At 52.2% G+C, this 22,968-nt stretch overlaps 8 non-coding genes across 8 annotated transcripts; 3 read left to right on the top strand and 5 right to left on the bottom strand.

Moving 5' to 3' along the window:
- Positions 1–82, bottom strand: TRNAL-AAG. The gene has a single exon. It is a non-coding gene; the product is annotated as a tRNA-Leu (tRNA).
- A 3,526-nt stretch (positions 83–3,608) lies between these two features.
- On the bottom strand, positions 3,609–3,680 carry TRNAE-CUC. Its single transcript has one exon. It is a non-coding gene; the product is annotated as a tRNA-Glu (tRNA).
- A 9,468-nt stretch (positions 3,681–13,148) lies between these two features.
- Positions 13,149–13,221, top strand: TRNAM-CAU. The gene has a single exon. It is a non-coding gene; the product is annotated as a tRNA-Met (tRNA).
- A 2,137-nt stretch (positions 13,222–15,358) lies between these two features.
- Positions 15,359–15,431, bottom strand: TRNAK-UUU. Its single transcript has one exon. It is a non-coding gene; the product is annotated as a tRNA-Lys (tRNA).
- Positions 15,432–17,301: 1,870 nt separating this feature from the next.
- On the bottom strand, positions 17,302–17,374 carry TRNAM-CAU. The gene has a single exon. It is a non-coding gene; the product is annotated as a tRNA-Met (tRNA).
- Positions 17,375–18,016: 642 nt separating this feature from the next.
- On the top strand, positions 18,017–18,098 carry TRNAL-AAG. The gene has a single exon. It is a non-coding gene; the product is annotated as a tRNA-Leu (tRNA).
- A 3,392-nt stretch (positions 18,099–21,490) lies between these two features.
- On the top strand, positions 21,491–21,562 carry TRNAQ-CUG. Its single transcript has one exon. It is a non-coding gene; the product is annotated as a tRNA-Gln (tRNA).
- Positions 21,563–21,864: 302 nt separating this feature from the next.
- Positions 21,865–21,970, bottom strand: TRNAL-CAA. Its single transcript has 2 exons — positions 21,933–21,970; positions 21,865–21,910 (listed from the first exon to the last, which is right to left on the bottom strand). It is a non-coding gene; the product is annotated as a tRNA-Leu (tRNA).
- Between the last annotated feature and the right edge of the window lie 998 nt (positions 21,971–22,968).

The raw sequence follows: 22,968 nt of genomic DNA, 5'->3' as shown, positions 1-22,968 counted from the left end.
TGGCAGCGGTGGGATTCGAACCCACGCCCCCGAAGAGACTGGAGCCTTAATCCAGCGCCTTAGACCGCTCGGCCACGCTACCACTTCCGGCCCAGGTCCTCCCTCACGCCCCCTAGAGACACGAACACCTCCGCGCCACAGCCTCCGCCCTCGCGCACGCAGGCGGCTTCCCTCACTGCGCGCGGCGCCGGGAGCCCCGCCCAACCGAGCGGCCGGACGGCTGCGTCGCATCCTTATGTCGTCACAGCGCAGGACGTCGGCTGTGGGCGCCGCGTCTCCTCTGCGCAGGCGCGGGGCTGCCGCGACCCGACGCTGGCACGCGGTCGGGGACGTTGAGCCGTGAGAACGCGCGGTACGTGTTTTATGTCAGAAATAAGGTGGCAGTAAAGTTAGCAGCTGCCGTTTCTGCGATCGACCCTTCACCCTCAGTAATTCAAGGCATGTATTTAGCGGACGTTACAGCGAAGACTGGCCTTCCTTACAAATCCCCACCTGAACTGCCCTGGATTGCCCTGCGCCGTAACGAATTACCGCAAGCCCGGACCGCGCGCTCGCGGTTCCGGACGCCAGAGCCGGGGTGTCCTCGGGGCCGCGCCCTCCCCGCCCGGCCCGGCCCTCCCGGCTGGCACGCGCCGCTTCTGCCACGTCTCCGTTCTTCACCGCCAGCACCTGCAGAGCTCTCTCTGCTCGGTCTTCGCAGGCCGCCGCCTCCTATGAAACGTCCCAGATTTGCTCCTTATGAGGTTCAAACTGGAGCGCCTCCCACATAAGCATGAAGGGGCCCAGGAGCGCCGCCCACTTCAGACCCCCCCCCCCAGGCCCAGGAGCCCCAGGGCAGCATCGGTTATGTCACCAGGGCTTTGACCGGAATGCCATCTTTGGGAGACCCGCATAGACTCAGATATGACCAGGCAGCTTGGCTTAGGGAGCCAGGGAAGCCCCTTGGAAATGTTGGCCTGATACCTCGCTTGCAGAGTTCTCAGCAGCCTCACCACGTAGGAGAGCACCTGCACCTCCGTCGCTGACAATGTTCGTCCACCTGCAGGGGAAGACTTTTCCAGATGGCTGAAGCCTGGCTTTTCACCCTGTGGATGACAGGACCCTCTCCCACCAGAGCCAGGAACGCCCTTACTCCCAGCCCAGGACAGGGCGTTTGTGGTGTTAAGTTGTGGTTAAAAATAGACATCACCTACAATTTAGCATTTTAACCATTTACAAGTGTTGAGTTCAGTGGCGTTGGGTACATTCACATCCTGGTCATGGCGTTATCGCTTTCCATTCCATTTTTTAAACAACCCCAGGATCACAACTCAGAGTCACAAGTTGCCCAAAGAGAGCCCTGCCCACCCCTCCCTGAGGAGGTGCCATCTGTGGGGCTGGTTCATGTTTGTCCATCTTCCTCCCTCCTTTCAATGGAGAGAAGGTGGTTCATGAAACAGCCAGTGACTGTGTGGAATGAGACAGGATTTCCTTGGGAAGCAGGTGGGAGGAGGAGGACAGATGGATGAATAATCAATAAAGTGTTAGTGTGGCTACAAAAAATAAATAATTTAAAAGGTCACAAATTGATTCACTGGTATCTCATCCTTAGTTGCAATACTTTAGCAATTACCAAACGTTCTTTCCTGGGGATAATCTTTTATCAAGAGAGCAAAAGCAACACAGTCACCCCCTTCTCTTCCTCCTCTCCAAAGCCTCACTGTCCCCTGTTCCTCCCTGTATTCCAAGCTGGGAGCCTCCTTTCTTACCTGCGGCGTCTGCTGTCCTCACCTGGGCTCTCGGCCTCGTTCTCCTCAATCCCTACCACAGCAGCAGACTCCTCTCCACTGTCAGGACTGTGTATTCCCACGGGTTCTGGATCTTTGAGAGCAAGATGGCCAGAGCTTGGTACAGACCAACCACTTGGTGACCATTTTAACCCTCAGAGACACTGAGCAAGAGTACCCTCCTGCTAGGTGTTGAGTCCGTGCTTCCCAAACTTCATTGTGGTCCATCAAGACATCAGTCCAGGAAGGAGTTTTCTCTCTCATGTTTGCATTCCTGCATGATGAACTCAGAGGGGGAAACGTATGATGAGGAAGCAAGTTGAGAGAAAGGAACTGTATCAGCAGTCCACTCACTCATTCAGCAGGACTGACCAAGTGCCAGCTTCGGACAGTACAGTCTGTCAACTTGCAGTATATACTGAAGCTGCTCTGTGTCTTTCTGCCTAACCTTTCACGAGAAATCAGCCCTCCAGGCCTGATAGCAACTGCTTCCTGAGCACCATCATCTTTTCGTGTTGTCATATTTTGTCTTCTCTGTATGTAGGAACAACCCTTTGCTTCATTTCCTTTTACATCTCTTTGTAGGGGAGCAGTCTGGGTGGGACCCCTGAATGTGCTTAATGTTGTTTTGTTTTTGTTTTTGTTTTAACTTCTCCACATAAAGGTAATTAGAGACAAGGAACTCTTCTTTGAAAGCTATTTGATTTTTCTCCTTCCGTTATAGGCTGTTACTCTTTCTCCACGGAGAAAAAAAATACTTCCCTAATCTCTATCTTAGCACAGTAGATGTCGTTTTGTTCACCCGCCAGACTGCAACCTGTGGATTTGGGGTTTGTACATATACTCAGTGCCAAGCCTAGCACCCAGGTCCATCGTAGGCAAATTTCCTAGACAACTGAATCTTACACGTGTCAAAGTTTATTAACTGAAGGAGAGTATTGGCAAGATGACAAAGGAGTGTCCCAGCGCACAGAGGTTTAGGAAATCATGAATTTATATGTGGGGGAGGGGAGGGGGAGACAGGGAATGTGCAATTAACCAGAAAAAGACTACTGCTTCATTTAACATGATCATGTAAAGATCATGTCCCCATCTGTTGGTGAGGTGAGATCAGAGGCCCCAGGATCTTTGGCAGCTTGCAGAGAGGTCAAACGTGCTTGGAACTTTTATGAGAAATGAGAAGGAAATAAGCAATCCAATGTGGCTGCTATTTAAACAAACCAAAGAGCGAAGATTCGCGCCACGGCGCTCAGACGGGGGCCTGGCAGCCCAGAGAGACCCGGAACCCCGACAGAGTCCCGGCGGCAGCACGGCGCTCTCGCGGGTGCGCGTTCAGGGATGCTGAGGCCGCGCGTGCCGGCGTCCGGTGTCGCACAGCAGCTCCCCGTCCCCGGACCCGCCTCGGGCTGCTGCCGCCGCCAGCGTGCGGGGCAGGGCGGCGGCCCGGCGGGGCGGGGGCCTGGGCGCTTCCGGGCGACCCCGCGGGCACCTGCCGCCGCGCCCGCCAGCTGACTCCCCGGCCCGCCTCTCCTCCTACCCGTCCTCCCGGCGCTCTGCTCCTCGCGAACAAGCCTGCGGGTGACCGCTTCTCTCCGAAATTCCCCGCTCACGGGGCCACCCAACCGACTCAGTCCTGCGGCCTCGCGCTCGAGCCGGGGCAAGTGCTCCGTAATTACACTTTCGGAGCAATTCCGTTGCCTGCCATTTTGCACTTGGAGTATGAACCCTGTTGGAGACTTTCTAAGCACAAGACGCCCCGTGTGAAAATTAAGAGTTAAGTCCCACACGATTTAACGCCGCGTCTTTACAGGATTCCCGGGGCCCGCGGAGCAAAAACGCACATTCCCTGACCGGGAATCGAACCCGGGCCGCGGCGGTGAGAGCGCCGAATCCTAGCCACTAGACCACCAGGGACGGTGCTGGGAGGCCGCTCTGAACAGGCCTACAGGCTCCGCGCGCAGCCGCTCCGGGCTGCAGACCGACCGCCGCCTGGGACCGCGGCCGCAGCGACCGCGGGGCACCTGGGCCCGCCGAGAATCGGCGGGTGTGACAGGGTCCTCAGGGCGGGTCTCACGACGGCCATCTGCGCCGGTCTTCCTGTGTTTCTCAGCGACCGGTGAGCCGTTCGAAGAGGAAAACCGTTTTCGGATTATCTCCGGTTCCCTCCGAGGGCCCGTCGCGCTGTTTATTACGTAAACAACGCGCGCTGGGTAGGAAGACTTGGCGACGAAGTCCTCCGAGTTCGTTGAGCGCGGCGGGGGCGGGGCCGAGATGGCTCGGTTGGGAGGGCGTCAGACCGAAGCTCTGGAGGCCCGGGTTCGACCCCGGGCCTGGGCGGCAGGGGGCGCCCTTTTAGATCCCGTGGTCCTGGAAACACGGGCCCTGCCTGCGTCGGACAGAGCCGGGAAGGCAGCGCGGCCCTTTTCCCAGAGACGCAAGCCCAGGAAGGCCGTGCTGAGCGCTGCTCCCGCCCGGGCTCCGCCGGCGCCGCGGCCCCGCCGTCTCGCGCGTGGAGCTCCTCCCGCACGGGGGCCCCGCCTCGTCCGGTTCTGCCCAGGCCCGTCCCCGCCCGGACGGGCCTCCGGGGACTTGAGGAAGGGTTAACGTGGGGTCTTCTGCGCCCCACGCTCCGCCGGCAAACCCACGCAGCTCTGAAGAGCGAAGGGGGCAGCAGGGCAGGTGCCGGGACGGGAGCGGGCGGCAGGGCTGCGGCGGGAGGGAGCGGACTCCGCCGGGGCCGCCCTGCCCCGCCCCCCGCCCCCCACCCGCAGACTCCGCGCAGAGCCCAGGCTCCGGAGAGCGACCGGGCAGCGAAGGGGGCAGCAGGGCAGGTGCCGGGACCGGAGCGGGCGGCAGGGCTGCGACGGGAGGGAGCCGACTCCGCCGGGGCCGCCCTGCCCCGCCCCCCTCACTCGCGGGCTCCGCCTTCTCCTCCGGGGCGCCCCGTTCCCTCGGGTCGCGGCCCGCTCCCTTCTGCCCTGCGAGCTCCCTCCCGCGTCGGCCTCTCTTCAGACTCCGCGGTGCCTCCGTCTCCCTGCAGCGGAGAAGGACACGAGCCCTGCGGACTCGCCCAGGCTCTGCCCCCACCCGCCGCCGAGCGCGCTGCAGGGGCAGCATTGTCGCCGCTTCCGCGCCCCCTCCGCGGAGGTCGGCCTTCCAGTCCCGACACTATGACCCTCCAGCCTCAGAGCCTTGGTCCGTTGTGGCCCTAACGTTAACTGTGCGCAGGCTTCCAACTCTGGCAAGGCTCGCTTCCTGGACAGTCCCTCCGGTCCTTGGGGCCCCGCTCCCCCCACTCCTCTCCGCGCTCTGCATGCTGAGCGTCCTTAGAAATGGCCCCTTTTCAGCCCCCGACCTCCACCTTCTCTGAATTAATTTTCAGTTGTTAGACGTGCAGTTACAAGTAATACACAGAGGTCCCAACTAGGCACCTTTACCGAGGTGCCCCCAGTGGTAACATCCTGCAAAACTTCAGTGCAGCATCTCCAGCAGGATACTGCTGTTGATCAAGTCAAGACACAAAACATTTCCGTCACCGCTGGGATCCCTGATCTGACCTTTCCTAGCCCCGTCCACCTTCCTGCTCTCCCCACAGGCGGCAACCGCTGATCTGCTTGGCAATTGCAAGAATGGGACGTAAACGGACTCGCTCAGCAAGCATGTAACCTGTTGAGATGTTGCCCTTGGCTTTTACACTCACCCCAATCCTCTGGAGATTCATCCAGGTTGTTGGGGGCATCAGTAGCTTGTTCCTTTTTATTGCCGAGTGGTATTCTATGGTGTGAATTTACCACACTTTGAACATCCTCGCACTGAAAGACATCTGGGTTGTTTCCAGATTTTTACTACGGTGAATAAAACTGTTGCAGACCATTGTGTACAAGTTTTTGTATAAATACCAGCCTTCATTTCTCTGGAATAAATAGGCAGGAGTGCAACTGCTGGGTGGCATGGTCCTTTCACGTTTAGTTTTTAAAGAAACTGCCAAACAGCTTTCCAGAGTAGCCACACGGGGTAATACTCCCCCCAGCCATGTACACAGCCTCCTAAGTATCTGGGGTGTCAGGATCTATTTTAGCTGTTCTGATAGGTATATAACGACATCTTGTGCTGGTAATTTGCCTTTCCCTGGTGGCTAATGGTGTGGAGACCTTCCTCATCTGCCTATTTACCATCTGTGTATCTTCTTTGGTGAAATATCTCTGTAGGTCTTTTGTCCAATCTAAAAAGAACATTCGAGCACAGGTTTTTGTGTGAGAAGTCCCTGAAAAAACTTGAAGTTCAGACGTGTTGCAAATATGTCTCGGATTGTGTAGTTGTCACACAATGCGATGGTTACGCAGCACCGTTTACAAAATGGGACACAGTCTTCCTGCTTTGGGAAAGGCCCAGGGCAGAGTGGAGAAATCCCCAGGATAACAGGCTAGTAAGAGGAGTTTCTTCCAGCCCCAGCTGACTACACCACCCTTCCCTGCAGGCAAAACCTAAAGGTCAAGCGTAGGATAGTGTTTTGTTTTAAGATTTTATTTATTTATTTGAGACAGAGAGAACACATGAGAGGGGGGAGGGTCAGAGGCAGAAGCAGACTCCCCGCCGAGCAGGGAGCCCGATGCGGGACTCGATCCCGGGACTCCAGGATCATGACCTGAGCCGAAGGCAGTCGCTTAACCAACTGAGCCGCCCAGGCGCCCAGGATAGTGTTTAAAAAAACAAAGACAACAGGCCCAAAATGGAGTCACTTACCCTAAGCCCCAAGTCACCAAACCAAGACTTAAGGACGGTCTTGGCTCTCCCAGAAATGGAATCTTAAACCAATCAATTGGGAATCGCCTGATCAGCACTGGTGAGGCAACCTGCCTGATGGACACCCGCCCATCTCCCCACAGAAGAAGTTAGCCTTCCCATAGGAGAAGGGGCGGGAGGGTGGTAACAGGTGGAACACCTTGCCTTCCTTCCTGCGAGGGAGAAGGCCCACGTGACAGATCATCTGTTTGGTGCAGATCAGAAAACTCCCCACTGACCCATTAAGACTTTCATTCCTGGGAGAGGTTGAAACTGCAGTCGGGTTTGGTGACTCCGCCTAAGTGATGTCATTTGGGACCTGTGTTTTTATTTTTAACAATAATAAATACATATTCAGTCTTTGCGCTGTAGCTGGCAGAGCTCCAACAGCCCTTGGAATTTCCTAAGTGAGGAGAACGGCGGAGGTGCCTTTTGTTATGTTAATGAGGCGACTTTTGGAAGGCTCTAGGTCCCCTGAGGAAGGAGACAGTTGCCAGGGAAACCAACCTTGAAAACCACTAGTTATTAGTTTAACTAGAGCCGAGCAGAGAGTCAACGGTTCACAGGCTGAGAGAAAGAAGACTTACCCGTGTAACAGCCGGTCTCCGAAGACTGACCCGAATGTCGCATGTCTGTCAGTGATCGCCCCGTGGCCCAGTCCCAGTGGATCTGGGCTGACCTAACGGAATGTCATTGAAAGGACCCTGTGACAGTTCTGTCAGGGTGGGCAGTTAGTGAGGCTCTAACGGGATGCCCGGAGGCCGGCAAGGAGGCGGCCATGGCCGGCTGTGGGGAAGGTCAGAGGCCTGTCCTGGCAGCATCCACAGCAAAGCCACGAGAAACTGGATTAGCCCAGAAAGGCCCAAGATGGCTGACAGGTGGGCCACAGTTCACGTTATCCCGTCATTGTGCTACATTAACATACTAACATCTCCTCCCTAAGCGTGCCAGACAAGAAACCCCTAACCGAATGGGGCGGGGGGGGGAGCAGTAACTAGAAAAAAAGCACGTAACCTTGTTTCCAAGAAATCTGTCTCCAGTGATGAATATCCCACCCCCTCGTGAACACCTGTCAATGAAAGATAGAAGCCCAACCCCAGTGCGTCTCCCTTGAGCTGCCGGCTCTCACGTCTCCAGAGGGTACTTTGCTTTAATAAACGTTCCTGCTTGAACCCGCCGTCCGCTGGGCTGTGTCTGTCCTTGAATTCTTTCTGAGGAGACCGAGAGTCTTGGCGACTTCTTTGGGACAGGCTGGGTTGAGGCGCCAGGGCCCAGGGTCTCCCAGTGCACCGGGCAACAGTTCCAGGCCTGAGTCATAAGAACCTTTGCAGCTTCTAACTCAGTTTCTTGGAATGCTCGATCTTGGGCAGCTCCGTCTGAGAACCGTGACCAGACTGTGAGAAAACCAAGCCCCGTGGAGAGGCCAGCGCACCCCGGGCAGCAGCTCGGGGAGATCACAAGCATCAGCCGTTACCTGAGGCGTCCCAGCCCTGTCAAGCCCTGAAGGCGTGGAGTTCTTGCTGTCACCCCGGGAAACAGAATTGCCCACGTGAGCCCACAGAATTAAGAAAGACACTAAAATGGCTTTTAAACAATCATAGCCTCATTACCACAAACTTACTGGTTTTAAGTGACACAAACTGATTAGCTTCGAGTTCTGTAGGTCTGAAGTCTGGTGTGGTCTTACCACGCTGAAATCAAGGCGTCGGCAGGCGGCATTCCTTTCTGGGAAGCTTTCAAAACCCAGGTCTTAGTTTTCTGCTGGCTGTAAGCTGATGGCCAGTCCCAGCTCGAACAGGCTGCTGGGGGCCCATCAGTGGTGGGCCTTCCTAAGTCACACCTCTCTGACCTACTCTGTGCTTCCCCTGCCACTTGTGATTAGGATCACCTCCCCGTCTCACGGTCCTTAACCTTAATCCCGTCGGCAAAGCCCCTTCTACCATGTACCATTCACAGGTTCCAGGAATTAGTGGGTGTCTGTGGGGGGCATTACTCTGCCCACCGCAAGCCACTCTGCTTTGGAACTGTGTGTTACATTGTAGTACATCGGAAGAACAACACATTGAGAGCTGTATCCTGACAATGCTCAAGACTTTGAACTCGACCTCAGAGCCCCCGGGGAGCCAGAGACGGGTCCCTCTGAACCAGGGGGTCAGCGTGGCTGGTACTGCGGCAAGCTTGTCGTGCCAGGACTGTGCAAGGGCGCCCACGGCCAGCACACGGCGTGCCTCTGTGCAAATCATGTAATAATGACCCACTCTGGCGGATGAATTCCAGAAGGGCAGCCCTCAGGCCTGATGAAGTACCAGAAAGGGAAAAGGCCACCTGTCTTCTGTGACTCGCGGCTCGGCTCTCAGGGCTCAGGCCCGACCTCAGCCCCTCTTCACCTGCTCCTCCGGTGTGTTGCAGGGCACCTCCCGTGGGAAATGGCACAGGACACGCAAGAATAGAAGCCAAGAAGCCAGACTGGAGGCTGTTGGCGGCCTGGAGGAAAGACGCCGGGGAGGAGGAGCAAGAAAGACACAGACCTGGCAGCAGGAGAAAGAAGGCAGACCCAGGGAGTACAGAAGAGGGAGACCTCCCAGGACTCTGTCACTGGTAGAATGTGGCAAGTAAGACAGAGCGGGGGGCTGAGGAGAGCAGGAAGGGGATGATGCCATTCAGGAGAGGAGCCGGTCTTCTCTGAGGGGATGCTTTTCTTGTGAAGAAGCGAGATTTGAAAACCAGGGAGAAAACAGTGAAAACAGGCCTGAGTCCGTGCAGACGAAGAAAGGCCATTGCACGCGGGCAGGTGGAGACCCCAGGGTCAGCAAGATGGGGTCCAGAGGTGAATAAAAAGAAGCCAACAGAGCTGATGAGGACATGTTGCTGGGAATCACCTCCTAAACACACTTGAGAATTGGCTCAGAATTGAGGGTCTCAGCAGGTGAGGAGGACAGGGTAGGAGATTGAGAAGAAAAAGGAGGAGAAAAAAAGGATAAGAAGATGCTAACAGGAAAATACTTCAGGATAAAATCTAGGCTAGTCTTCTGGTCAAAAGGAAAGAAATCTTAACACTTCCCTTAATCTGAGAACTGTGGTTTCTTCTTGCTTAAAAATCAGTTTCAGTAAATTTGCCCGCATTACTCTGTCAGGAGCTTGACTTCTCACCTTCTCTAGGTATATATGAAACTTGTGAGAAAAAAATCCTACCACACTGTCTTCCTTTCCCTCGCCTGCAGAGGGGACACCACAGAGCCTTCCAAACCTTGTTGAGCAAATGGGGTCCAGATGTGCAAGTGGGATGTGGGTTCTCTCAGCCCTTGCTGCCCATCTCACCCCACCTCCCCCTAGGCTTTTCATTTCTAAAGATTATTTCCAAAAAAAAAAAAAGATTATTTCCTTTCCCTTCCTACCCTGATGTTTCTCAAACTTTTTCTAGTGGGATCCATAATTAGAAATACCATTCACATCACAACCCTTATTTACTTGTAATGCATGCTGACATTTTGCACTCAATTCTCTTTCATCTAAATTGAAATTCTAGTTCCTATCCATTGATTTCATGACGCACAAAGGCATCACAACCTGCAATTTGAAAAATACACAACCTTTGACCTTACACTTAATTTAAATTTCCAGTACCCACCCAAGATGCACATTTCAAGCATATCTTATACTGACCACTTCTCGTCTTTTTAGCTCAATTTCTCTTGCCTCCTGGCAAATTTTTTAATGCATCTCTTTCCTCCTCACCTTTTTACCTCCTTCCTTATGCAACCTAGATTTCATGGGTAATCACCAGCATTACTAACTTGGATAGCCTTCATGTCCTTTGTCCCACTCCCAACCCCTGGTCAAATCAAACACACCACCACTTTCTCTAAAACCTGAGTGTCTACAGAGGAAGAGAATCCCCCTAACTGTGCTCCTCTCTTTAACCCACTCTAAACCAAACTTCAGCCTCCCCTCCATGGAAAACTGGTCAAGTCCTAGCAGACTCCATCTTGAGAAATCGGTGGTCAATTCTCAGTCTTCAGTTTGCTCTACTTCTCAGGAGCATTTGGCCCAGTTGATATTTCCTCTTTATGGAAGCACATTCACCACTTGGCTTCTGGAACACCACACCCTCTCAGTTTTCTTTCTACTTCAATGTAGTCCCTTCTTTATCTCCTCCTCTTCCCAACGTCTAAATTTTGGAGTTCTCCAGGACTCTAACCTGAGTCCTCATATATTCTGTATGTGCACCCTCTGCCTGCCCAAGCTCACCGATCACGTGATTGTAAGTACCCTCCAACCCCATTTCCCAGTGAGCACAGCCAGTGATGTGACTGACATCTCCACTGAATATCAAAAAGCATGAACATGTTCACAGATGCCTTGATCTCCTCTCCAGCCCACAGACCTGCTCCTTCTCCAGTTCTCCTCATGTTGATAAAAGCACAGCAGGAATTTGAACTTGTGAAATAAAACATGGATTTTAAGTAAGTTATACTTTTAGGAAAGAAATTAAGGAAGTCCTGTTTCACTTGATGCTTGGCTGTCCTTCCCTGTGACCATTCTTTTTCTTTCTGAAGCAGTCTTGCTTCCACCAAAAAATGAGTCTTGTGTGTGTAAGCCTTTGTCACAATCTACATCACATACCACCAAACAACATTGGAGAAAGAGCATACAAATTTCTGTTTGGCTGTGGTCCTTTTTGCCATTCTCATCCTCAAAGTGTTTCCAAATTAGAGAAGACATTCTTTTTATCCCACACTTCAGAAGTAAAGGTTTTACAGAAGGCCAACGTTTTAACATTTTTCCTACAACGACACAGCCGTCATGGAGATGCACGCCTAAGAAGGCTATCTCCTTCCATTTTTATAAAGTCAGAAATCTCATTAAGTGCTTCTGTGCATTTTGAAGAAACTAAACAGTGACCGTAAAGCTCAATAAACCATGATGGCCTCAAAATCATGAGTAAACAAACCACTTTTTTTTTTTTTTTTTTAGCAGTGTTGCCTACAAGATGCATGGAACATTCACCAGATAATGTCTTTTCATTTTCTTTGGTAAAAAGTTTATAGGCTAAATGGAATTTGCCAAAATTTACATTTGCACTTTCTGCCGAATATGCAGATAGGCAAGCAAGGTCCAGTTTGTATTTGAACAAGATACCAGCAATCATTTGTTTTATGTATCTGGTAGTCTCATTAAAGCTGCATACTGATCAGGAAGAAGGTTCTGGATGCTATGCTTCAAGTAAAAGTAGGCAGGAGCTAGGGGGGATTTTTTGTTGTTGCTGCCGTGTTTTTACACACGACTTAAGTTGACACCATAGTGTAGAAAGCAAGGTCATCTGCTGGAATCAGCTCCTCGCTGCAAGGGGCCAATACTCGGTATGGAAATGCCCCGTTTTGTTTGTCCACCCAACCTCTGAATCAGGAAATAGAGCAATCAATAAGATAATGCGTGGGGGTTTTTTGTTTTTTGTTTTTTTCCTAGTATTAGACCCAATGCTATTTTCAGCTGAGTGTTGGTGTCATTTGCTGGCGTTCCTGTGGCAACCATTCTCATTTTCACTATCTAAAGCCTTAGACAAGGTGGTCACGCTGCTCACGAGGTTAACAATGGACCAGCACTGGAATGAACAAGCCAGGGGGCTGAAAGGTTCGCCGCGCAGGGAACAGGGCCGGGGCCCCGTAACAGCGCCGCACGGCGCGATGCGAGCACAGCCTGGGTCCCGACTTGTCCAGCACCCCAGACTAATGTCCCATCGTGCGTCAGCTACGCGTCATTCCAGGTCCTTAAACTAGCACCGTGTGAACTCAAGCCAACAGTTCATCTCCAGGCAGAAGCACGTTGCTACCGACACGCTTCGTTGGCACAGCGAAGTCACCGAGGGCCTCCGCCCTGAGCGCGCGCCCCCGCGAGCCACAGAGCGCGGCTCGCGGGACGCGCGCGGGTCAGGGCGGCAGGTGCCGAAGCGGGAGGACGCGCGCAGCTGCGCTTGACCTGGGCGCCGCCGCGCCTCCAGCCCCGGGGCGGCTGGAGGGGTGAGGCTGTCCAGGGTGTGGCAACGCTGCGCGTTGAGCTCCGACGCGAAGCGGTCTCCGGGCAGGTGGACACCCCGGCGGCCCTCCTCCCGTGCCGCACCCCCGCCCGGGCGCTGGCACGCCTCGACGTGCGCTCCGGACGCCTCCCGCTCCGGACCGTGTGCCGTCCCGCGGGTGCCCGGGCCGGACGCCTGCGGCCCCCGGACTTGGGGCTGTCCCCTGGCGCGGACGGCAGCAGGCCTCAGGAGGAACCTGTGCGTGTTGTGCAAGACGGTCGCACGCGAGCGCGTGGGCTGCTGATGCGCAAGCAGTCGGACGCGGGGGCCCGCGCAGTGCAGGCCTGGGCGGGCATCTGGGAAGTCTCCTCCTGGTGGCGGGGGTGGGGTCGTAGCTCGGAGGAAGCGGAGCGAAGGCAGGAGCATCCACGGCTACTTTGTCCATCTGACCCGGGTTTGGGAAGCTGTTGTTGCCGGAGAGCATTTCCGAAGGGTAGGGGGAGAGTAACCCGGGGCAGAGCTAAGTCGAAGCGAAGTAAAACCCACTGTCACTGTTAAAATCATGTGCTGAGGGCCTTTCGTCACCTGCCTCCTTAGCGCAGTAGGCAGCGCGTCAGTCTCATAATCTGAAGGTCCTGAGTTCGAACCTCAGAGGGGGCAGTTCCGTTTTGCGCGGACTCGGTCAGGAAATAACGCCCCTCCTTGACGTTATGCTGCCAGGGAGGCTAAGTCTCAACTTTCTTCCGCCTGATGGGTAGATACGTACATACGGAGATTCTTCTTTAGTTCTACACGTGCAATGACTTCGTCTCTTTCCAATGAACAAGCTCTTTTGCCCAAGTTCCTCTCATTTTGATTCCTTCTTGGGAGGCCATCCCTCGATTGATTCAACTTAATTTACTGAAAAAACCAGTGGACAGATAAGTGAAAACCTGATATTGAATTTTCTCAGCAAGTCCTGTAGCTTCCTCTTCTTACATGCATGCTATCTGCTTGCCCTGGCCTCCCTGTATAATCTGGTTCTAACTAGTTCCCATCCCACTGCACTGGTCAGTGATCCACGAAAACACGTGTGCAAGGATTCCCACCAGAAGCTGGAAGAGGCGGGGAAGGATTCTTCCCTGGAACCTTCGGAGGGAGCACAGCCCTGTCAATACCCCGATTTTGGACTTCCAGCTTGTGGCAATTTGTTAAGGCAGGGTTAGGAAATTAATACTCAGCCACCGAACTCCCTCTACATCGCTGCACCTGTTTTATTGTCTTCATAGCACTTATTACTATATGAGTTGCCTTGTCCTTTTATTTAACACCCTTATTGTCTATTACCCATCCACCTGCTTAGACTGTATATTATGTGAAAGTCATCACTGGTCTGTTTTATCCACTCCCGTATTCCCAGTGCCTAACTCAGCATCTGACAATGAACACTTGTCAACTAAATCAATGAATTCATTAGCATAGTAAATCTTTTTCTTCCGTATTCCTTATCACTCTTACTCAAGGCAATGAACATCTCAAATCTGGATTTTTGCAATAGTCCCCACAGGAGACACACCTACTGAAATTCACCCTGCAGGCCATACCTCTCTGATTCAGTCAGTGCTGGAAAAAGAGAGGGCAATACTTGGACTGCTCCTGCAAAATGCTGGACCTGAGAATTTGTATTTCAGGAGAGCTCTGTCAACAGTTCATTCTGATGCAGACTCAAGAAGGCATATAACACGGCTCATCTTAGTGTCTGCTGGACCCTCGGCCTCTGGTTCCAGAAGCCTGCATCTGCCACCGTTTAAGAGATGCACGAAAAGATTCGGGAGAGGCCAAAGAACTGGATGGGCTAGTCAGGCAGTTGTTTAGAGAATGCTTGATCCTGGTCGGAGCCATCACTAGTCAGAATCTGTCCCTCTCCTTTGTAGAAACAGAAACTATTTTTTAATTTATCCCAGAGTTTTTCAGGCTTGCAGGACTGACACACAGTAACCAAATGTCAGAGACATTCCAAGCCAGAATGTGAATATATTATAGCCATATTCGTGGTTGATTAGCATATTCTCACCTATGTAAAATAAACTCTACAGTGGAAATCAAATCTATGCATCTGTGATAGGAGTACCAGAAGTAATAAAATATCAGTGACTATACTATCAAGCAACAATGGTCTGGTGCATTCACCACCAAAAATGAAGCCAAGCTGATTTAAAAGTTGTGTTGGTCCATGTGGTTGGCCCTGGGCAGACTCCGGAAACACGGAGTTCTGAGCATAGCATGCTCCTTTCCGAAAGAAGGTTACGATACCTTTATAAGGTATTGTACAATGCAAGGTTAGATGAGAGTTTTTAGTTCTATTTAATTTTTATCCTTGTCACCCTTATTGAACTTGAATGTCCAAAAAAGCCTCCACAGCCAGTCATTTACCAACCAGCTCTTGAGTAGAGTTCTTGTGCTTCACTCAGGGAATTCTAGAAATGGCCAACCACGTCCTTTACAAAGGGGGGGTAATAACTTCACTCTGGCCTAATTTGTTTTAGTTAAATGAGATCAAAGGCAAAAATTATGACTCTGGGACTATGCACATTTAGTTCTCTTCACAGAGATTTGGGCCATCTTACTCTAAAGCTCCCACCTATTCACTACTATCTTTCTTCACTTACTTACCCATTTTGTGGGCTAGACATACTTAACCTTAAAGGTTTTCTGTTGGTGTTGCAACCTAGGTAATTTGTCCCTGTCCCATTTCTGCATAAAACAGACAACTTTCCAAAGGTGTAGTCAGAGTTAGATGCTGAAAAACCAAGAAATGTGCCCAAACAGGGACTTGAACCCTGGACCCTCAGATTAAAAGTCTGATGCTCTACCGACTGAGCTACCTGGGCACCACACTGTGGGAGGTTTCCTCTGTGTCCTAGTGTGAAAAAAAAGTGTATGTCCAGAATGCAAATATCTTTCTTTTTATTCTATCATTATTAATATTTTTAATGTCTCTCTTTTTAAATTCTGTTTGTGTTCCTTTTCCTTATTCCCAACTCCATCCCTTGCCCTTTTGAATATGGCTCCAGACAACTTCTGCCCCCAGGTCACTGGGGAAAAGTAACTTACATCCTTGTTTTAACACAATGATTGTCATGTGGTTCATTTCTAATTATGCATTTATTCATGCCACCATTAAAGGCAGATTTGAGGTGGTCTTCACAACTATACTATAATAAGATAAAATGGAAAAAGTTAATAGATTTAAATCAGGATAAAGGGAGAACTGAGGTAGAAAATTAAGAAAAAAAATATGCACACTATAAATAGTGCCCCAACCCCCCTCCCCCCCATACACACACACACACACCTCCAATAGCGTGGATTGTAAAGGGAGGTGATCTCTTCAAGGGGGTGAGGAGACTTCTCCCAGGAAGTGTTATTTTAAACTGAGATTTGAAGGCTTGGTATAATAAATTGGAGCAAAATGTGGCTCCAGCATTCCCAGGAAAGCAGAGAGCACAGCACCTTCAGAGTGCTGAAGGCAGGCCCCAGGTGCTGGCAGGCAGAAGGCTAGGGACAGAGTTGATGGCAGGGAGGGGGACAGGAAGGCAGGGGCCTAGCAGAGACCGACAGGTTCTGAAGTTATTGTGGCCAGGTGTGTGGAGTGGAGACCTCACCCTTGAGGCAATGCAAAGTCACTGGGGACTTTAAGCAGAGAGAAACAACATGATCAGAGATGATCTTGGAGAGACTATGCTGGTCTCACATACAGAATGGGCCAGAATGGGGCAAGACATGATAGGAAAACAGAGTAGGCCACTGTGAAGTAGAAGGCCACACAGATTTGGCCTAGGGACCGTGTGGTGGGAGGACAATGGTGCAGAGCACGTCCTAGGCCCAGGATTCCAAAATGTGGTTCAACTGATTGCATTCAAGCCCCAGGGCAAAGCTTTGGGAAATGTAATTGGTGGATGCCCAGCCCACACACTACAGCATAGAGTATGCAAGGATGGATTTAAAGCTGAGAGGGAATAGATTCAGAGGGAAGGACACAGCTTTGATTAGTGCCCTGCCTATACTCAGTTCTCAGTAAATACCTTACTGAGTAAATTCCTACTCCATAAGCTGAGATGTTAAGAGCAAGATATTAAATATCCATCATGTTCACTTTTGTTTGAGATGGTGTTTATCTTGACTCTAAATATCACTTCCTGTTTCTCTCTGGTGACTTAGAGTCCAGTAAACAGTACTAGGCGCAGGAAAAGAGGGACAATGCAATGAGACTGAGAGGGGATCATTTTTTTTTTTCACATAGGATGTCATTGGTGATCTGGTGGTAAGCAATTCCAGAAGAATGGTAAGAGATGCCCAAGCAGTAATAATAAAAATGTATTGCACACCATCCTGCACCCTCCCCACCCCCAAACAGCCTTCTGTCGGCCCCTCCTCTCAGCGCCCCTGAGCCAGTAAGGTCCTGACCCTGGTGTTTTTGTAACAAAAATGATTGTCAAGCCTATCTGAAAGGCGTTTTGAAGATCTAGCTGTGTCTGCAACTGGTATAAGAAAGAACCAGAAGACTTTGGAGTATTGAATGCTTAGCGGAAAATCACTATTTTGTAACTGAACATTACATGGTTCTGTTGAACAACAGCGCATTGCCCGTCAGTCTTATCAAGCGATTTCCTAGATTTAAAACAAGATACACTGTACACTTTTTGGCGTAAAAAGAGAAAGAACGAAGATTTGTCAAGATTGAAAGCGAAAAGAAGGCTGTGCCCCCTCTGAGGTTCGAACTCAGGACCTTCAGATTATGAGACTGACGCGCTGCCTACTGCGCTAAGGAGGCACCTGCCGCTCGCGCTCGCACGAAACACCTACCAACATCTCCCCACGACCTAGTCGTCTCGCGCTCCGCGAACCGGGGCTCCGCAACATCCGCGCCAAGCTGCGCACGGCTTGGGGGCGAGCGCTGCGCGGGGCAGGGCGCCCGGCCCGGCCCCTCGCGGCCCTCCCCGCGGAGACGCGGCCGCGCGCGCGCCCGAGCCGGGCTGAGCCGGAGCCCCGCCGCCGCCCACCCGCAGGCGCCTGGGCCTTCGCGAGCGCGGGGCGCAGGGGCGGCGGGCGCGCTCTTGCCTCCGCCCGCGGTCCGCGGGATTCCTCCTTGGCTTCTGCTGCCCCTTAGCAGCTCCCGGGCTCGCCCCGAACGGCCGGACTTGCTCGCTCCTGGAGTCGGGGGGCTCACTTCCCGCCGTCCCAGCCCATCTGCAGCCGCACCTTCGCTGCAGCGCTGGTGACCGGCCGGGCGGGGGGCCTCCGCGCGCGGCGCCCGGTTCGGGGCCAGCCTGGAGCCGCGAGGAGGCCGAGTGGGGGTCGAGCGGGCCGGGGTCCCCGCGCGAAGGGGGGGCTGGGAGCGGCGCGGGCACGCGAGCGGGGGCGGGAGACGCGCGACTTCAGTCGGAGAAGCGCAGGCGGCCCGCGGCGCTCAGGCGGTAGCGTGGCCGAGCGGTCTAAGGCGCTGGATTAAGGCTCCAGTCTCTTCGGGGGCGTGGGTTCGAATCCCACCGCTGCCAGAACGTTTTTTACGGCTCTCTGGCTGCGTACACGTCCCTTTCTCACTCACAGCGTGGGCAGATACCCACAGGCTCCAAGTCCAGGCAGGGGCCCCTCCTCTACACCCTCTGTCTTCGCGGGGGCCACGGAGAGCGCCCATTCACACCGCCCCCAACACACGGTGGGTCTTCAATCAACAAAAAGCCAATGAGCACCTACTGTGTGTGATGGTGATTCCCTCCATCCCTGTATTTTTACCACCCAGAAGTATCCAACATGTAACAGACCTTCATTTAATACACTCATTTATTTTAGAAAATATTTATTCATCCTCTTCTATGTGCCAGGGGCTTTCCTAGGCCCTGCAGATACAGCAGCACTTACTTATTATTCAATAAACGATGGACGAAGGAAGAGCGGTCAGTCTCCCCGAATCCGCTGTTCTGGGCATGCCCGCTGCCTTTGGTTTCCGGTTCTGACCCTTCCCGGCGTTGATCGGAACCGCCGCGACTGCGCGCGCTCTTGGGCTCCCTCTGTTCCTGCTCCAAGCACTTCTCTCCGCCCTCCAGGCTTCTTCTCATGCTCCAGGTCTCAGCTTGGAAGCGCTTTCTCCTGGAAGCCTGCCTTGATCTCCCCCTCCAGAATTACAATTAGTCACTGAAGACATGGAGAGCAACAACAGGAAGGTTCCCTGCCCTGGTGCCTCGTAGGGAAGACAAGCATTAGACGCATGATGGCCCCAAGATGACACAACTTCTACCGTCGAGAGTGAGCTTGGACTCTGAATGAGAGCTTAGATACAGTGTTACCAGAACAAAGAATGTAGGCGAATAATACAACAGCACAAGGTATAGAAGGACACACTTCAGATTAGTCCCGGTGGTAACAGTGTCCGAGGAGAGATAAGGGGGAGATTATAAATTTTACCTGAGACACTTCTGCACTTCAGCTTGAGTTGTTAGAATGAGTGGATATTTGCTTCATAAATCAAATAACTGGATTCGTGAATTTATAAGTGAATTTTTAAAAATCCCAACCTGATAAAGACAGCAAAGGAGAAATGCTGGGGAGAGTAGAGTGCCCCAGGCCTCAGCACAAGCGCTGTCCCTTCGCAGGCTTTCCTCATTTGCTGTCTGCCCTTCACTGGGTATTCCTGTCGCTGTGTGTTGGCATGTTCCATTATCGCTCTATCCATCACGTGGCATTTACCATAACTTTTGGAAACTTTTGTCTAATTGCCTGCTTTTCCTCATGCATCATAAGCTTTGTCAGATACAGAACCACATTTCTCTGGCTTCCCCATATCAGGAAAACTGAATAGATAATTTGGGTAAATTTCAATGAATAAATATACGAAAGAATAGCTGTCTAATTTGTGAAGTAAGCAGGGTATACAGAGCTGAGCCCCCAGGAAGACCCTGAGATCTTCAGTTTCATGTAGGGTCATGTGTTCTGAAGCCCCCTTTCTCCAGGACACTCCAGCCAAGGTTGGTTGTAGACTGCTGATTATGCCACAATGACTTGCTCTTTCTGAATTCAGCTCTGCTACCAGGTGACTGCAAGTCATTCTTGTTTAGATTACCAGACAACGGATTGTTTCTGGATTGTGGGACCCAGGCATCTCTCCACCCTCCCCAGGTCATTCCCTTTGGTGGTCTTCATTTGTTTGCATTCACCCTGCAGTATTTGTGAACCACCTATGGGCAATCCAAGGAAAAGGTGCAGCCTTTTGAATTCTGCCCTCAAAAATAAACCAACCCCTGGCCATCTGCCTCATTTTCCAGGTCTTTACCCACTATCCTTTCCAAGGGAATAAATGTGCTAAGGTTGAAAAAGCAGTCATTCATACCCCTTCCTTCTTGCCTATCCTCAGAGAGGAGTTGAAAGCCTATAGTTAAATAACGGGCTTTTGATGTGCTGGTATCCTTTTAAAACCAGTGGACATTTTTCTTATTCTTTAAGGAATAAGGTTGTGGCTCATGGGAATACAAAGGATGCCAACCGTACTGGGGGAAAAAGACTTGGTTCATTACTCAGATAGATCTAAGATAAATTAGACCATCTTTTAAGGCCAGGAGACTCGTGAACATGGAATGCAGACTTGTGTCTGTGTAAACACAAGAACTTTAGTCACCTGGCCAAAAGTCTTTGAGTTTCACTGCTTCCCCACCACCACCACCACCATGTTTATTGAGATTCTATTTTGTGACTGGCGCCTTGCTTGGTTGGAGATCCAGCAAATGGATGAGTTAAAGAAAATGATTCAGGGATTCCTTAGCAATTCAGCCTCTGGAGACTACCAGAGGCACATTGAGAACAGATGGTCAATACTTAATATTTAGATTGAGTGAAGGTTCATTTATACCTAAGTATTTCTTCCAGTCATGCTCTCTATACAATCTCTTTGTTATGTGTTGTTCTTACAGTTACTAGGTAAATAATCATGTTATCTTAATGAAGTTAACATTTTGGAAACCTAAATGAGTATGCCTAGCACTAGGATGTCTTCTCTTGGCCATCCACACCTGAGGACCCCTATTTATGGTTCCCTATGAACACTGGAATGTCCACCTGGGAACTGTGACCCGGAAAGGACAAAAACAAAGCAAAACAAAAGATGCAACAGTCATCCCGCTTAGCCTTGTCAGATTTAGCCTATGGGGAGAAAGAAAAGGAAACCCTCCCAAAAGTCTAAGGCTGGGCTCTTCCGCCGAATATTCAGGCACTCATCCTTTTATCTATGCCCTCAGGAAACACGCTCGATGAAGCTTCTATTAGTACCAGGCTTGTGGTGTCAAAGAGGAAAGAGAGAGGGTCCGGCACTGGAGACATTCTGGGGTAGATGACCGATCTTCAGATTCCGAGCCCGTGAGGACATCTGAGCAGGGAAGCAGCGAGACCCTGCGAGCTTGCTCTAGAGGCGTGGGCAGGTGCTTTGAATAAGTGAAGCTATAGAAAGGAGATGTTACATTTTTCTTTTCTCCCTTTTGAACAGTGAGATGAAAATCCAATTTGCCTTTTGCGTGAGTCAGAAATGAAGGCAAAACCACCAGAAGAACATCCTCCGGACCATGCGCTGCCCTGACATCGAGGGGAAGAAACCCGGGAATTAGGGGCGGTGGAAACGGTCCGTGAGCGCCTCCTTCCCACCACCTGCCACCCATCTGCCACTCCGGTGTTTGGCTTTTCCATCGCCTTGAGGCTGGAAAGAGCAGGGATTTTCCATCCCCCCCACCTCCCCCAAAAAATGCCCTCGTAGATCCAAAAAAAAAAAAAAAATCAAGTAGGAAAAAGAGAGCTTTCGCTTAAAGTGGCCCTTCATTTTCGATTGTATTCTATACAGCGCTCATTTAAAAAAAAAAAAAAAGGAAGAGATCTCAGCTGGACCGTGTAGACAACCTCCACCAAGCGGGGTTCCATGGTGTAATGGTTAGCACTCTGGACTCTGAATCCAGCGATCCGAGTTCAAATCTCGGTGGAACCTTCCTCTTTCCCGTCTTTTTGCCTGACTTCCGCGTTTCACTTTGGGCAGGCGGACTTTTGATGGGCTGGGCAGGACCTGCCGTGGGGCGCCCCGGTCTCAGGCCCTGGGTCCACGCGCGCTCGGGGAACGGCGTGCGATGCACTAAGAGGGCACAGGGGACAAGGAGGGCCGGTGGACTGCAACCAAAACGCGGGAAGGCAGGAGCCAGACCTCACCGAGGCCCGCTGTTTAGGTCGCAAAAGGAAAAGCAGAGAGAAGACGGCAGAAATGCAGTTGAGATGAGAGGCGGGGGGAAAAGAGTGTGTCAGAAGTGGGATTCGAACCCACGCCTCCATGCGGAGACCAGAACCCTCTTTGCGAGGAAGCGAAGCTTGAGTCTGGCGCCTTAGACCACTCGGCCATCCTGACACGCGGGCGCGCCTTCCCCAAATGCAATGCAAACCTTGCATTGTTATGAATGAACGGCCACTCTGAGCCGTTGGGATTTTCTACCGCTTACGGTGCATCCGAGAAGTGGGAATGAACTGAACCACTTTCTTGGCGGATCCGGAGCTTCGCGTGCACTCGCGAGCCTTGGCTCCGGGCGCAGGCTGCGATTCGGGATGCCTCTCCCGCCCTCCGCCTTCCCCGCCCCGCCGGGACCCCGGGGCGCAGGAACGAGCCCAGCTGACCTTGGAGAGCCCCCGTGTGTACCCGCAGCGCGGCTCGGGAAGAACGCGCGGGGCTCAGCCGGGACGTGGGCGAGCGGGTGTAGCCTGGGAGACCACCGCGCGCGGGTCTAGACCGCAGGGGGGCGGGGCGAGCGGGCCGGGGGCTGCAGGGAGCTGCGGAGTCCCGCCGGGTCCGGGCCCCCCTCCCCGCAGGTCCCGGAGCCCGAGGACAGGTCCGCCGGCTCCGTGTGCTTCCCGCGGGAGCCCGGGTGCGCGGGCGACAAAGGACAGACGCCGACCTCGAAGGCCCCGCAACCGCACGGTCTCCCCGCGTCCGCAGACCCTCCAGCCGCGAGTTCGCTCCGCCCCCACCGCCCTACAGCCGGTCTGCAGGTCTTCACTTCAACCAGGAACCACGAACAACTCATCGGATGCTTGTGAAAATATTTCTAGGATAAAGACCAAAACTAACAGACAGGAGCTGGGAAAAGAACTAAGGCGAAACAAACGCATGCGGGAAACTGAATTTTTAAAAATTATAATTAAGTCCTCAGTGAGGCAAGAGAAGACACAACATTCGTGAGACAAGGGGGAAGGCTGAAAATTAATATTATGATGGCAGAAATGTCTTTTTAAGAATTTCAAAATAAGGCTGCAGAAATCTCCTTGAAAGTGTGGGGTGGAGATGGAAAGCCGGAGAGAGTCCAACAGAACATAAAAGGGTATTTGGTAGAAGGTGTGCCATCTAGCCACGGG

This window comes from Mirounga leonina, unplaced genomic scaffold (assembly GCF_011800145.1).
Source record: "Mirounga leonina isolate KUSES-001 unplaced genomic scaffold, KU_Mleo_1.0 Mir_366, whole genome shotgun sequence".
NCBI classification, from domain to species: Eukaryota; Metazoa; Chordata; class Mammalia; order Carnivora; family Phocidae; genus Mirounga; species Mirounga leonina.
Note: the sequence above shows the minus strand (reverse complement) of the source record. Positions and strands in the feature narration are given on the sequence as shown.